We start from the raw sequence: 17,096 nt of genomic DNA on the forward strand, positions 1-17,096 counted from the left end.
TGTCTGCCTGCTCCCGGTTCAAGTTGGCCCTTAGGCACAGATCCAGGATCAGCATAACTTCCTCAAATCCTAACCATAATTTTGAGCGGGAGCTAACGTAAAACTGACCCTAGATCTGTGTGCATGGACAACGTCATCGTTCTACCTTTCAGCCTAACCCAGGCCGACTTTGAGGTTTTGTTGTGTGTGCTGTGCTCTATTATAGTTAGTGCGCTTGGTTGCAAAATGTGATATGTGACTAAGTCCCGGCTCTTGTTACTGATTATTTTAAGTGCCTAAGAGAGGAGTAGTAACTGTTTTACAATGACTGATATAATACTTCACTAACTTTTTGTGGGTTGCTTAATTTTTCTCCTCGGGCCTCTGTGTTTTTCATATATCAGATGTTTATAATAAAATAGAGGAGGAAAATTGATGAGTAGCTTTGGAGTTCAGGGGTCAAACTTCTAAATATGAATGTAGAGCTTCTGGCCCTGCTCCAATACGAAGGAGGTATTCATCCAGGATCATCCTCTGGCGTTGTACCCATACTTCTCGACGATGAGCGTCACAATTGAGTACCTAACACAATTACAAATGATCTCTCGAACTCTCTTTTGCTACTTGTGGATTCCCCATTGGGGGGGTCCTAAAAAGTACACTGTATCCTATTAGCACCTTCAAAACGGTTGCATTGAAGAGATGATCAATGAACCAGAAACCCCTTAAACAGTCAGGCAATGCCCAAGCGCCATGGGTTTGGATTGTTTTCTGAGTTAAGATTTTATCAAATGAATGCACAAGTAGTTTTTTGTGATGGAGTTTGATGTGGCCTACAGCAAGACTGAATAATAAAAACAGATTCACAATGCAAGTGAAAAGTCGATTCTGAAAGATGTGTGTGTGCTTTTTATGAGTCGGGAGTGATTTATATGTACCTAATGCAGATTAAAAAATGTAAGCAAAAATATTTTTAGACCATCTCTTGCTGAGACAGTACTCACAGACCTGCAAACAGTATTCATGCATGTGACTGTTGTTTTTTAATGCATTGATGAACATAAGACTGTTTTGTAAATTGTAATGATTTGTGCCAACAGAATGTATATGAAACTAATGCATATGATCTGAGTTCAGTCTTTTATTGATGGTGTTTCTATGAAGAACATGAAATTCTCTTAAATAAAGCTGGATGTTGACATTCCCTACTACTACTGATGTTTGTTATAACTGCTAAAGTACAAAAATATATATTTTATTTATCTTTAAAAGGTTCTGATGTAAGACTTACAATGTTGTACAAATATTTTTTACATGTTTCAAGTAGGATGAAAGCATGACATTTACAGGAGTGGCCACTAGAGTGCTACATGACTACTGAACTGGCACGATCCCTCTCGGGTTCATCATACCCAGAGCAACTCAAGTTCAAAATGGAGCCTTCTGTAAAACGCCAGTAGACGGCAGTGCAACACTATTATAGGGTTTGTCTCTGTGCTTCGTTGGTCCTGCCTTGAACTTGACCTTGACAGCAGCTAACTTACTACAGCTTGGTCCACTCCTTAGACTCAAGTAGCCTCTTGTCATACCCTGTTGTAGTTCGGTGGAAACCCACCCAGTACAGGAGCAATTAGCGTTAACTGCCTTGCTCAAGGGCACATCGACAGATTTGGATTTATTTTTCACCAAGTCAGTTCAGGGATTAGATCCTGCAATCTTTCGGTTACTGGCCCAACGCTCTTAAGCGCTAGGCGCGCACGCACTTTTCACTTTTTACTCTTTCATACCTTGTATCATTCTAACACGTATAATGCATTCGGAAAGTGTTCAGACCCCTTGATTTTTTTCCACACATTTTGTTACGTTACAGCCTTATTCTAAAATGGATTAAATAAGAATAAAATAACATTACACACAATATCCCACAATGACAAAGCAAAAGCAGTTAAAACATTTTTTTTATTAAAAATAAATACAGATGCTTTATTTACGTAAGTATTCAGACCTTTTGCAATGAGACTCAAAATTGAGCTCAGGTGCATCCTGTTTCCATTGAACATCCTTGAGATGTTTCTACAACTTGATTGGAGTCCACCTGTGGTAAATTCAATTGATTGAACATGATTTGGAAAGGCACACACCTGTCTATATACACTCCCACATTTGACAGTGCATGTCAGAGCAAAAACCAAGCCATGAGGTCAAAGGAATTGTCTGTCGATCTCCGAGACAGGATTGTGTCGAGGCACAGATATGGGAAGGGCACCAAAACATTTCTACTGTATTGAAGATCCCCAAGAACACAGTGGCCTCCATTCTTAAATGGAAGATGTTTGGAACCACCAAGACTTCCTAGAGCTGGCCTCCAGGCCAAACGGAGCAATCGAGGGAGAAGGGCCTTGGTCAGGGAGGTGACTAAGAACCTGATGACAGAGTTCCTCTGTAGAGATGGGAGAACCTTCCAGAAGGACAACCATCTCTGTAGCACTCCACCAATCAGGCCTTTATGGTAGAGTGGCCAGACGGAAGCAGCTCTTCGGTAAAAGGCACATGACAGCCCGCTTGGAGTTTTCCTAAAGGACTTCCAGACCATGAGAAACAAGATTCATTGGTCTGATGAAACCAAGATTAAATTATTTGGACTGAATGTCAAGCGTCACATCAATCAATCAATAAAATGTATTTATAAAGCCCTTTTTATATCAGCCAATGTCACAAAGTGCTGTACAGAAACCCAGCCTAAAACCCCAAACAGCAAGCAATGCAGATGTACGGTGGAGGAACCTGGCACCATCCCTACGGTGAAGCTTGGTGGCGACATCGTTCTGTGGGGATGTTTTTCAGAGGCATGGACTGGGAGACTAGTCAGGCTCGAAGGAAAGATGAACGGAGAAAAGTACAGAGAGATTATTGATGAAAACTTGCTCCAGAGCGCTCAGGACCTCAGACTGGGGGCGAAGGTTCACTTTCCAACAGGACAGTGACCCTAAGCACACAGCCAAGACATTGCAGGAGTGGCTTCGGGACAAGTCTCGGAATGTCCTTGAGTGGTCCAGCCAGAGCCCGGACTTGAGCCCGATCGTCCCTTGACCCCTCCTCCACCCCTACAGCACCGGTTAGATGTCAATGTCATCACTTAGCTTAACTTTGCTTTCAGAGGCAACTTATTTTTAGCTTTGGAATCCTATGCATTCTATTTGAAATTCTGCAGATTTTTGTAGGAATTCTATGAGCACGGATTCTATGTGGGTCTAGTCATCACTCAGCAAAACGCCTGTCACTCAGTCAGTCTAGATATTATGAACTTCTTCCGAAAGAGTGGCAATAAAAGCCACTCTTTCACGCCTGTGATTGGCTGCTGCGGTGCAGGTTCTAATCCAGGCACTTGTGATCTCCCGTCTGAACTACAGCAACTCGATGTTGGCTGGGCTCCCCGCTCGTGCCATCAAACCCCTTCAACTTATCCAGAAAACTGAAGCCCGCCTGGTGTTCAACCTTCCCAAGTTCCCCCATGTCACCCCGCTCCTCCTCACACTCCACTGGCTTCCAGTCGAAGCTCATATCCACTACAAGACCATGGTGCTTGTCTACGGAGCTGCTGCACATTGACTCTGAACTGCTACCCCCTATATATAGCCTCCACATTGACTCTGAACTGCTACCCCCTATATATAGCCTCCACATTGACTCTGAACTGCTACCCCCTATATATAGCCTCCACATTGACTCTGAACTGCTACCCCTATATATAGCCTCCACATTGGAACTGCTACCCCAATATATAGCCCATTGACTCTGAACTGCTACCCCTATATATAGCCTCCACATTGACTCTGAACTGCTACCCCCTATATATAGCCTCCACATTGACTCTGAACTGCTACCCCCTATATATAGCCTCCACATTGACTCTGAACTGCTACCCCCTATATATAGCCTCCACATTGACTCTGAACTGCTACCCCCTATATATAGCACATTGACTCTGAACTGCTACCCCTATATATAGCCTCATTGACTCTGAACTGCTACCCCTATATATAGCCTCCACATTGACTCTGAACTGCTACCCCTATATATAGCCTCCACATTGACTCTGAACTGCTACCCCTATATATAGCCTCCACATTGACTCTGAACTGCCCCCTATATATAGCCTCCACATTTCACCCCCTATATATAGCCTCCACATTGACTCTGAACTGCTACCCCCTGTATATAGCCTCCACATTGACTCTGAAGCTACCCCCTGTATATAGCCTCCCTCTGAACTGCTACCCCCTATATATAGCCTGTTGACTCTGAACTGCTACCCCTATATATAGCCTCCACATTGTCACCCCCTGTATATAGCCTCCACATTGACTCTGAACTGCTACCCCTGTATATAGCCTCCACATTGACTCTGAACACCCCCTATATATAGCCTCCACATTGACTCTGAACTGCTACCCCCTGTATATAGCCTCCACATTGACTCTGAACTGCTACCCCTGTATATAGCCTCCACATTGACTCTGAACTGCTACCCCTGTATATAGCCTCCACATTGACTCTGAACTGCTACCCCCTGTATATAGCCTCCCATTGACTCTGAACTGCTACCCCTGTATATAGCCTCCACATTGACTCTGAACTGCTACCCCTGTATATAGCCTCCACATTGACTCTGAACTGCTACCCCTGTATATAGCCTCCACATTGACTCTGAACTGCTACCCCTGTATATAGCCTCCACATTGACTCTGAACTGCTACCCCCTGTATATAGCCTCCACATTGACTCTGAACTGCTACCCCCTGTATATAGCCTCCACATTGACTCTGAACTGCTACCCCTGTATATAGCCTCCCATTGACCTGAACTGTATATAGCCTCCACATTGACTCTGAACTGCTACCCCTGTATATAGCCTCCACATTGACTCTGAACTGCTACCCCTATATATAGCCTCCACATTGACTCTGAACTGCTACCCCTATATATAGCCTCCACATTGACTCTGAACTGCTACCCCTATATATAGCCTCCACATTGACTCTGAACTGCTACCCCCTATATAGCCTCCACATTGACTCTGAACTGCTACCCCCTGTATATAGCCTCCACATTGACTCTGAACTGCTACCCCTGACTCTGAACTGCTACCCCTGTATATAGCCTCCACATTGACTCTGAATGCTACCCCCTATATATAGCCTCCCATTGACTCTGAACTGCTACCCCTATATATAGCCTCCACATTGACTCTGAACTGCTACCCCTATATATAGCCTCCACATTGACTCTGAACTGCTACCCCCTATATATAGCCTCCCATTGACTCTGAACTGCTATTATATATAGCCTCCACATTGACTCTGAACTGCTACCCCCTGTATATAGCCTCCACATTGACTCTGAACTGCTACCCCCTGTATATAGCCTCCACATTGACTCTGAACTGCTACCCCCTGTATATAGCCTCCACATTGACTCTGAACTGCTACCCCTATATATAGCCTCCACATTGACTCTGAACTGCTACCCCCTGTATATAGCCTCCACATTGACTCTTGCTACCCCTGTATATAGCCTTGGTTGAACTGCTACCCCTGTATACATTGACTCTGAACTTTCCACATTGACTCTGAACTGCTACCCCTGTATATAGCCTCCACATTGACTCTGAACTGCTACCCCTGTATATAGTGACTCTGAACTGCTACCCCCTGTATATAGCCTCCACATTGACTCTGAACTGCTACCCCCTGTATATAGCCTCCACATTGACTTGAACTGCTACCTCCTGTATATAGCCTCCACATTGACTCTGAACTGCTACCCCTGTATATAGCCTCCACATTGACTCTGAACTGCTACCCCCTGTATATAGCCTCCACATTGACTCTGAACTGCTACCCCTGTATATAGCCTCCACATTGACTCTGAACTCTACCCCTGCATATAGCCCCCCTGTATATAGCCTCCACATTGACTCTGAACTGCTACCCCCTGTATATAGCCTCCACATTGACTCTGAACTGCTACCCCCTATATATAGCCTCCACATTGACTCTGAACTGCTACCCCCTGTATATAGCCTCCACATTGACTCTGAACTGCTACCCCTATATATAGCCTCCACATTGACTCTGAACTGCTACCCCTATATATAGCCTCCACATTGACTCTGAACTGCTACCCCTATATATAGCCTCCACATTGACTCTGAACTGCTACCCCCTATATATAGCCTCCACATTGACTCTGAACTGCTACCCCTATATATAGCCTATTGACTCTGAACTGCTACCCCCTGTATATAGCCTCCACATTGACTCTACTGCTACCCCCTGTATATAGCCTCCACATTGCTGAACTGCTACCCCTGTATATAGTCATTGACTTGAACTGCTACCCCTGTATATAGCTATTGACTCTGTACTGTGCTACCCCTGTATAGCCTCCACATTGACTCTGAACTGCTACCCCCTGTATATAGCCTCCACATTGACTCTGAAGCTACCCCCTGGTATATAGCCTCCACATTGACTCTGAACTGCTACCCCTGTATATAGCTCCACATTGACTCTGAACTGCTACCCCTGTATATAGCCTCACATTGACTCTGAACTGGTACCCCCTGTATATAGCCTCCACATTGACTCTGAACTGCTACCCCTATATATAGCTCCACATTGACTCTGCTGCCTCCACATTGACTCTGTACGGTACCCCTGTATATAGCCTCCACATTGACTCACCCCTATATATAGCCTCCACATTGACTCTGTACCGGTACCCCCTGCATAAAGCCTTGCTGTTGTTATTTTACTGCTGCTGTTTAATTATTTACTTTTATTATTATATATATATTTTTTACATATCTATTTTTTACTGAACAAGTTTTTCTTAACTTCTTAAAGCATTGTTGGTTAAGGACTTGTAAAGTAAGCATTTCACTGTAAGGTCTACCTGTTGTATTTGGCACATGCACATTTGATATAAGTCATGATATTAGGAAAAGTGTTTATTTCCAGCAAGTGTATTTGGTTGGTTTCATTTCTGTAGTTAGCTTGGCTGGCTAGTCACTTCGGTAGCTACTGGCTGGCTAGTCACTTCGGTAGCTACTGGCTGGCTAGTCACTTCGATAGCTACTGGCTGGCTAGTCACTTGGGTAGCTATTGGCTGGCTAGTCACTTCGGTAGCTACTGGCTGGCTAGTCACTTCGGTAGCTATTGGCTGGCTAGCCACTTCGGTAGCTACTGGCAGGTAGCTACTGGCTGGCTAGTCACTTCGGTAGCTACTGGCAGGTAGCTACTGGCTGGCTAGTCACTTCGGTAGCTATTGGCTGGCTAGTCACTTCGGTAGCTACTGGCAGGTAGCTACTGGCTGGCTAGTCACTCCGGTAGCTATTGGCTGGCTAGTCACTTCGGTAGCTACTGGCAGGCTAGTCACTTCGGTAGCTACTAGCAGGCTAGTCACTTCGGTAGCTATTGGCTGGCTAGTCACTTCGGTAGCTACTGGCTGGCTAGTCACTTCGGTAGCACATATCTTCTGACAGTGACACTGAAGCTTTACTACAACATTATATTTAACCCTGTTTTAAGAGCAATGTTGAGGTGGTAGAACTGACCAAATGAAATGAATCATGGAGGTGTTATAACCTATTCCATGCTACAGGTAAATATGTTTGGCTCATGTCTGTTATTTCCATATAGGTTATATAACAATATAAAACAAAATACATTATAAAATTGATTAAATTATTTAATTGAGCTTTTATTTTTGACTTTTTATTCACATAGCTACTTACTTTTTATATTGTGGTCACATTGTTGAGAGGTTAATCTGCAAGTAGGCAATTAATTTCACTGTGTACTCTGTGTATATCATGTGTATGTGATGAATAAACAAACGTGAACTTAGAAGGGGTAGGGAAGCCAGAAAGACAGGGGGAAAGATGGCCACCTTTGCAGTTAGATTGTAGGTGAACAACACTTTGAAAACATATAGGCCCTTTAAGTTATGTGTTCTCAAATGTTATGTTATCTAAAGATCTCACATTAACAAAATGAAATTAATCAGGGGTCTTAAAACATATTCCATTCTAAAGGTACATTTTTGGGGGTTCATGTCTCTTTATATTCATATGTAAGTTCTTATCTGTCATGTTTGGAGTTGTGTTGCTCTTGGCAACAATATAAGTCAAAAATGTATTATACTGTGAAAATTGACAACAGTCGTTCAAAACTGAGTTTTGTGAGACTTGTGGTCATGACTGCATCACAACGTAAATGAACGTTGGGTTTGTTTCAATCCTGCTCACAGCTGACAGCACACAAGTAATCATCAATTCAGGATGCAGCTGCACACGACCCAGTTGTAATCCCTGTGGTAAATTTGGCTTGACATTGGATATCCCTGTGGGGCTAATTAGGGACAATCGTGAAAATTCCAATAGCTTAAAATGTCAATGACTTAAAAACCTAAAACAAAATATAAATTGTAGAAATTCAAATATAAATATTGTAAGCATATAATGAGAACTAAAATATGTACAATATGAAAATATTGTTTAATTTACATTGTGTGATTTATTGATGGTCCCTAACAAGCCCCAGAGATAGGCTATTCAAAGTCAGGTCGCAAAGTAGCCCGCTGAAGCTAATTGGCTAAACAATTTGGCTAACTCTTCCAACCTGCGAACACACACACTAACACCCACATCAAATTACAACAGTCTGTTTGAAGTTGAGTTCTTTTTGACAATACAGTATAGATGTATTTGTTCCAGAGTAGAGAGACCCACATTAGCAACTGTAATTGGGTACAGGCAGTGTCTGCTGTGGCAGGTGGGAAAGTGTAAGTTACCTAAAAAAATATCTAATCTCTCAATGTTCTAATCTCTTAATATCCAAAGTGCACCAAAATCATGAATTTATCAGTTGAAATTTGTAACTTGTTTTGGTGGGGGAGAATGCCCCCGGAACCCCCTACTGGCATTGGGCTAAGCCCCATAATGTCTTAAAATCATAGAAATATCCCTGATACCTACATCCATACACTGAAGTAAATTGGTGAGAAATACATTTACCCTAGCTCTCATTAACTGATGCTTTTCAGTGTGCCGGAATAGGCTGCAACAAGCATGATAGATGTTGATAAAATTACTGCTTTTATTATCTTGCATCACTACAATACAACAGCACTTTATTTATCCCTTGATGCGCAATAATCAGGCCAATAACATATGCAACATAACATATTGTATAGAACAACATTCCTACAGAACCATCACCGTGCACAGAATACTGTATTGGATGTGAAATGTTTTATACATAATTACTCCACCTTAAAAGACCCATTACTGTCGTTATGGTAATTTGACACACCAAAGTAAAGAGACACACAGGGCTCCTCATTGGCTTCTTGATGTATCGGAGCTCACACATAACCGAACTACTGCGGGGCTGGATGGAAGAGTCCACCAGTGGGAGAGACCAAGTCGAATGGGATTAAAACATGGAAATAAATCAGTGTTTTCTATATATCAAGGTAAAGTAAATGTTTAATTATTCAATTAAAACGAAGAGCATTTTCATCTTTCATTTTTATATCATAAGACATCCAAGCAAAATGTGAAAATGTTATTATGTATGCGCAGTACGTTTTTAAATATTTTTGATTTGATATACTTGCGTTTCTGAGAGCAACATTTGTAGGCTATTCAATGACTTTAATTTACAAAATAAATGTCAACATGCCTCCTTTAGCAGTCAGATTGGCCACACTAGTTTGTATTGAGGTAGGAAAGCTCTGTATTTGGTGTTGACCTTATAATAATGAGGCTAATGTATTAGATGGATGTTTGCGTTGGACAAACAGTAGAGAGGAGGATATATGCATGTACAGTAGGAGGATGTGTATGGTCAACACACACTATTATTAGTGGCTAGAGAACTACTCACTACATGCTGCTGGTGAGTCTCTGATCCACCTCTTACGCAGACGACACCATTCTGTATACTTCCGGCCCTTCTTTGGACACTGTGTTAACAACCCTCCAGGCAAGCTTCAATGCCATACAACTCTCCTTCCGTGGCCTCCAATTGCTCTTAAATACAAGTAAAACTAAATGCATGCTCTTCAACCGATCGCTACCTGCACCTACCCGCCTGTCCAACATCACTACTCTGGACGGTTCTGACTTAGAATACGTGGACAACTACAAATACTTAGGTGTCTGGTTAGACTGTAAACTCTCCTTCCAGACCCATATCAAACATCTCCAATCCAAAGTTAAATCTAGAATTGGCTTCCTATTTCGCAACAAAGCATCCTTCACTCATGCTGCCAAACATACCCTTGTAAAATTGACCATCCTACCAATCCTCGACTTTGGCGATGTCATTTACAAAATAGCCTCCAATACCCTACTCAACAAATTGGATGCAGTCTATCACAGTGCAATCCGTTTTGTCACCAAAGCCCCATATACTACCCACCATTGCGACCTGTACGCTCTCGTTGGCTGGCCCTCGCTTCATACTCGTCGCCAAACCCACTGGCTCCATGTCATCTACAAGACCCTGCTAGGTAAAGTCCCCCTTATCTCAGCTCGCTGGTCACCATAGCATCTCCCACCTGTAGCACACGCTCCAGCAGGTATATATCTCTAGTCACCCCCAAAACCAATTCTTTCTTTGGCCGCCTCTCCTTCCAGTTCTCTGCTGCCAATGACTGGAACGAACTACAAAAATCTCTTAAATTGGAAACACTTATCTCCCTCACTAGCTTTAAGCACCAACTGTCAGAGCATCTTACAGATTACTGCACCTGTACATAGCCCACCTATAATTTAGCCCAAACAACTACCTCTTTCCCAACTGTATTTAATTTATTTATTTATTTTGCTCCTTTGCACCCCATTATTTTTATTTCTACTTTGCACATTCTTCCATTGCAAAACTACCATTCCAGTGTTTTACTTGCTATATTGTATTTACTTTGCCACCATGGCCTTTTTTGCCTTTACCTCCCTTCTCACCTAATTTGCTCACATTGTATATAGACTTGTTTTTTTTTACTGTATTATTGACTGTATGTTTGTTTTACTCCATGTGTAACTCTGTGTCGTTGTATGTGTCGAACTGCTTTGCTTTATCTTGGCCAGGTCGCAATTGTAAATGAGAACTTGTTCTCAACTTGCTTACCTGGTTAAATAAAGGTGAAATAAAAAAATAAAATAAAAAATAGGAGTTTGGAATATGAATTATGTGCTTTCAGTAAACGTCAAGATATCTAAAAAATCCCTTAAATTTGGCTTTCTGTTTCTTGCTCCCATAGACATTTATTTAGTTATTTAGACAATAACCATATACTCTCAGATATTTCTCCTTAGCATTTAAAGTCATTTATCGTTTTTAATAAACGTATTCGATAAACAAAAATGTTTTGTTTTATATGCTGCAATTGTATTGATTATTTAGATATATGTTTCATATGAAATTTTGCTGTTGAAAAATATGAACAATTATGACAATGTTAAAATGCATGTGATCCTTTATGGGAGCATAATATAGCCAGCCTATAATTTATTTTATTTTATTCAGCACTGTTTAAAATAAAACTTCGATGTCTAAACATTTTCAAGAGCTTAAAAAACATTCAAACTGCAACCTGTATTCATTTTTTATATACTTTCTTGTTTAGATATCAATCGAAAAAAATATTTAGGGTGAACAAAAAGTTAATGTTACATTAGGCTAAACTTTGTTATTAGCCTACACAATTATTAACGCCAGTTTTAGGATGATTGGCGTTGTTAACATTTACATTTACATTTAAGTCATTTAGCAGACGCTCTTATCCAGAGCGACTTACAAATTAACATCAAGGGGTTATAACAACTTACTACAATTGTTAGAACATTGTACGAATATTTTCTACACATCTTACAGATTATTTAGATGGCATAATAATCAAAAAAAAATTATCCATTTACACCTTCTTATACCTCAGTAATTTACACCTTCTTATTATACCTCAGTAATTTACACCTTCTTATTATACCTCAGTAATTTAGACCTTCTTATTATACCTCAGTAATTTACACCTTCTTATTATACCTCAGTAATTTACACCTTCTTATTATACCTCAGTAATTTACACATTCTTATTATACCTCAGTAATTTACACATTCTTATTATACCTCAGTAATTTAGACCTTGTTATTATACCTCAGTAATTTACACCTTCTTCTTATACCTCAGTAATTTACACCTTCTTATTATACCTCAGTAATTTACACCTTCTTATTATACCTCAGTAATTTAGACCTTCTTATTATACCTCAGTAATTTACACCTTCTTATTATACCTCAGTAATTTACACCTTCTTATTATACCTCAGTAATTTACACCTTCTTATTATACCTCAGTAATTTACACCTTATTATACCTCAGTAATTTACACCTTCTTATTATACCTCAGTAATTTACACCTTCTTATTATACCTCAGTAATTTACACCTTCTTATTATACCTCAGTAATTTACACCTTCTTATTATACCTCAGTAATTTACACCTTATTATACCTCAGTAATTTACACCTTCTTATTATACCTCAGTAATTTACACCTTCTTATTATACCTCAGTAATTTACACCTTATTATACCTCAGTAATTTACACCTTCTTATTATACCTCAGTAATTTACACCTTCTTATTATACCTCAGTAATTTACACCTTCTTATTATACCTCAGTAATTTACACCTTATTATACCTCAGCAATTTACACCTTCTTATACCTCAGTAATTTACACCTTATTATACCTCAGTAATTTACACCAATGTCTACATGGCTTTTGTGTGCCTTGTATATGCGTACAATGTTGGCGTATAACCTGTAGCGTACAGCCTAGGTCTACACTTTTAAACCAAAAATTAAATAGGACTTTAGATATAATTATAATATTATAATTATAATATATATTATAATATTGTACATGACCCCCCCACCCCCCCCACCACCAGTGTCGTTGGCAAATGAATGTGTAGCCTAAAATGTACAACTACACTTTCCAAAACGAATAGGCCTGTACACCAATCGCAAATTGAAATCCTTGAATTGCCATTGATTTTTAACTCCTTATCTCCATATAGCAGCCTACATACAGTATGAAAAACCAGGCAGGCTTTACAGTAATAACATCTTTATAGCTTTAAATTAACGAGTTCTTGAATTCAATAAAAACGTTCAGACCGTTTTCAGTCACAGTGGAATATATTCATCAACCAGCTTTGTTCATAATAAACAGCTTTAAATTCACTGGGGGGGGGGGGGGGGGGTACTGGGCAGTGGTGGAAAAAGTACCCAAAAGTAAAGAAAATGACTCAAGTTAGAGTGAAAGTCACGGGGTAAAATACTACCTGAGTAAAAGTCTAAGAAGTACTTGGTTTAAAATATACTCAAGTGTCAACAGTAGATGTAACCGCTAAAATATACTTAAGTATCGAAAGTAAAAGTATAAATCATTTTAGATTCCGTATATTATGCAACCCATACGGCACGATATTCTTATTTTTTAAATTTACGGATAGACAAGGGCACACTTCAACAGTCAGACATAATTTACAGACGAAGCATTTGTGTTTAGTGAGTCTGCCAGATCAGAGGCAGTAGGGGTGGCCAGGGATGTTCTCTTGATAAGTGAATTAGACCATTTTCCTGTCCTGCTAAGCATTAAACATGTAAGGAGTACTTTTGTGTGTCAGGGAAAATGTCAGGAGTAAAAAGTCCATTATTTTCTTTAGGAATGTAGTGGAGTAAAAGTCAAAGTTGTCAAAAAATGTAAATTAATGTACAGGTACCCCAAAAAACTACTTAAGTAGTGCTTTAAAGTATTTTTTTACTAAGGTACTTTACACCACTGGTACTGGGTAATGCCAGCAATGCCTGCTGGACTGGCAGAGTCAGCTCCATAGAGATTTGACTATTCCTTTCATCCATTGAGATTCTGTATTCATTTATGAAGCTGGGTTCTACTGGGTGTTAAAGTCTCTGATTACTATATTTATTCTATTGCATGTGATATGTGAAGTGGAATTTGAATTCAAAACAGAGGTGGTTTTCTTTGCTAAATTACAAAGATACCTCTTTGGAGGTGATAATTAACTAAAGCCACGAGTCAAAACATTATTTGACATATATAAAAAAAAGATTCAAAATGCTTTCAGAAAACAAAGCAGTTTTATTGATATATTTCTCTGTTCTATTATTACTGTACTCGGCATCAATTAGATATTATACATACACACTGATTTTTTTCAGAAAACAATATTCAAAAAACTAAACTAATTAGATGGGATCATTGCAACAACAACAAAAATAGAATGGTTTCAGAGAACAGAAAGCAACAGTCAGCTATGATAAACGGAGGTGAGTGTACATAAAAATTAAATAGCAATATTGAAGAGGCAATTTCTGTATTGTGATTTTGTCCCGTTTTAGATGTCCATGTTATGCAACATTCCATGAATCTTCATAGAAAGCTTGAAGTCAAAGAGGTGTTTTTCCCGCTCTTTTCTTAGGTGAACCAATGGGAGAGCTCCACAAGGTCTTGTGATCCGGTTGGTCCAATCCAGCGCCTTCCTTCCTCTGTAAGGACACAGAAAGACAATGAGTTAGATCATATGTGGGTCTTTCAATTGTTCAATGCTGTTAAAATACTACTGAAACCACTCTGTGGACAATAAAAAAATAAAATCTATATTTTACCTTAGTTTATATAGTAAATATTTTCTAAATTCAATTTTCTTAAAACTGCATTGTTGGTTAAGGGCTTGTAAGTGAGCATTTCACGTTAAGGACCCCCAAAATGACCTGTCCCCCAAAATGACCTGCTGTATTCGGCACATGTCACAAATTAATTTAGATTTGATTCGATTTATTTGAACACAGAAATGCAGTAAGATACTATTGCTGTCAGTCCAGAATGCTGGTGGAGTATAGTGGTGCTGATACAGGCTACTGCAATGGCAGGGTGATGATGCTGTATGTGTGTGTATGTGCAGTGGGTAATGAAAGTAGTGATGATCATAAGAAACACACTGTCCATGTGTTTCTCTCCCATCTCCTACCGTCAGTTCTGCAGTTATCGTGTGTCTGTCCCCTCAGTCTGCAATAGACTGCACATACACAGGTCAGCACACACAGCCTGTGTGTGTGTGTGTGTGTGTGTGTGTCTGGGCTCCCCCTACCCCTGACCTCTATGTCTGGGATGGGGGTGTTTAGAGGAAGAGCAGTCAGCTAGGACCCCCAAAATGACACCTCTGGGAAAACACACAGACACAATCGCAAACACACTCAGAGACACATGTCTCCTGTCTGGCTTTTGCAATGTTACGGCCCTATGACTTGTCTGCACTGCACAATGTCTATTAGGCTAACATCACTTCCTGGTGTGTTCACGTTCATTTTGAATAAGGAATAGTAACAGTCATAATGATCGAGCATAAAAGACAGCCACGCCCAGTTTAAAACAAGATCTCAATTCAGATCTACGCATTTTGACCAGAAACCAATATCCAAATGCAATAGACTAGATTCCATAAGGACATGAAAGCACAATATCAATACAAAAAAAATGTCTGGTTGGAGTCACATTTCATGCATTGCAACAAAGAGAGAAATCTAAGTCAGATCCTAAATTCCTCTCTAAGTGGGAAAAATATAAGCTTGCAGTATAGGGATAGAGATGTGTTTCGTGCAAAGGCACCAAACAACCAAACACAACTTCTGCACGGGAGAATGTCAACATGTGTACTTTACAACATAACATTATTGGGGACCGATATGACATACTGTATGATGACTGAGTACCAGTAGCAGCATGAAGGCAGAGGGGTTGGACTTAATAGTGAGGCTCAGCAGATACTGTTTGGGGCAGACACTGTTTCAGACATGGACAATCCATGTAGACTAGGGCAGACAGACACTGTTTCAGACATGGACAATCCATGTAGACTAGGGCAGACAGACACTGTTTCAGACATGGACAATCCATATAGACTAGGGCAGACAGACACTGTTTCAGACATGGACAATCCATGTAGACTAGGGCAGACAGACACTGGTTCAGACATGGACAATCCATGTAGACTAGGGCAGACAGACACTGGTTCAGACATGGACAATCCATGTAGACTAGGGCAGACAGACACTGGTTCAGACATGGACAATCCATGTAGACTAGGGCAGACAGACACTGGTTCAGACATGGACAATCCATGTAGACTAGGGCAGACATGGTTTCAGACATGGACAATCCATGTAGACTAGGGCAGACAGACACTGGTTCAGACATGGACAATCCATGTAGACTAGGGCAGACACTGTTTCAGACATGGACAATCCATGTAGACTAGGGCAGACACGGTTTCAGACATGGACAATCCATGTAGACTAGGGCAGACAGACACTGTTTCAGACATGGACAATCCATGTAGACTAGGGCAGACACGGTTTCAGACATGGACAATCCATGTAGACTAGGGCAGACAGACACTGGTTCAGACATGGACAATCCATGTAGACTAGGACAGAGACACTGGTTCAGACATGGACAATCCATGTAGACTAGGGCAGACAGACACTGGTTCAGACATGGACAATCCATGTAGACTAGGGCAGACAGACACTGTTTCAGACATGGACAATCCATGTAGACTAGGGCAGACAGACACTGGTTCAGACATGGACAATCCATGTAGACTAGGGCAGACAAACACTGGTTCAGACATGGACAATCCATGTAGACTAGGGCAGACACTGTTTCAGACATGGACAATCCATGTAGACTAGGGCAGACAGACACTGGTTCAGACATGGACAATCCATGTAGACTAGGGCAGACACTGTTTCAGACATGGACAATCCATGTAGACTAGGACAGACAGACACTGGTTCAGACATGGACAATCCATGTAGACTAGGACAGACAGACACTGGTTCAGACATGGACAATCCATGTAGACTAGGGCAGACACTGTTTCAGACATGGACAATCCATGTAGACTAGGGCAGACAGACACTGGTTCAGACATGGACAATCCATGTAGACTAGGG

This window comes from Oncorhynchus nerka, linkage group LG9b (genome assembly GCF_034236695.1).
Source record: "Oncorhynchus nerka isolate Pitt River linkage group LG9b, Oner_Uvic_2.0, whole genome shotgun sequence".
NCBI lineage: Eukaryota > Metazoa > Chordata > Actinopteri > Salmoniformes > Salmonidae > Oncorhynchus > Oncorhynchus nerka.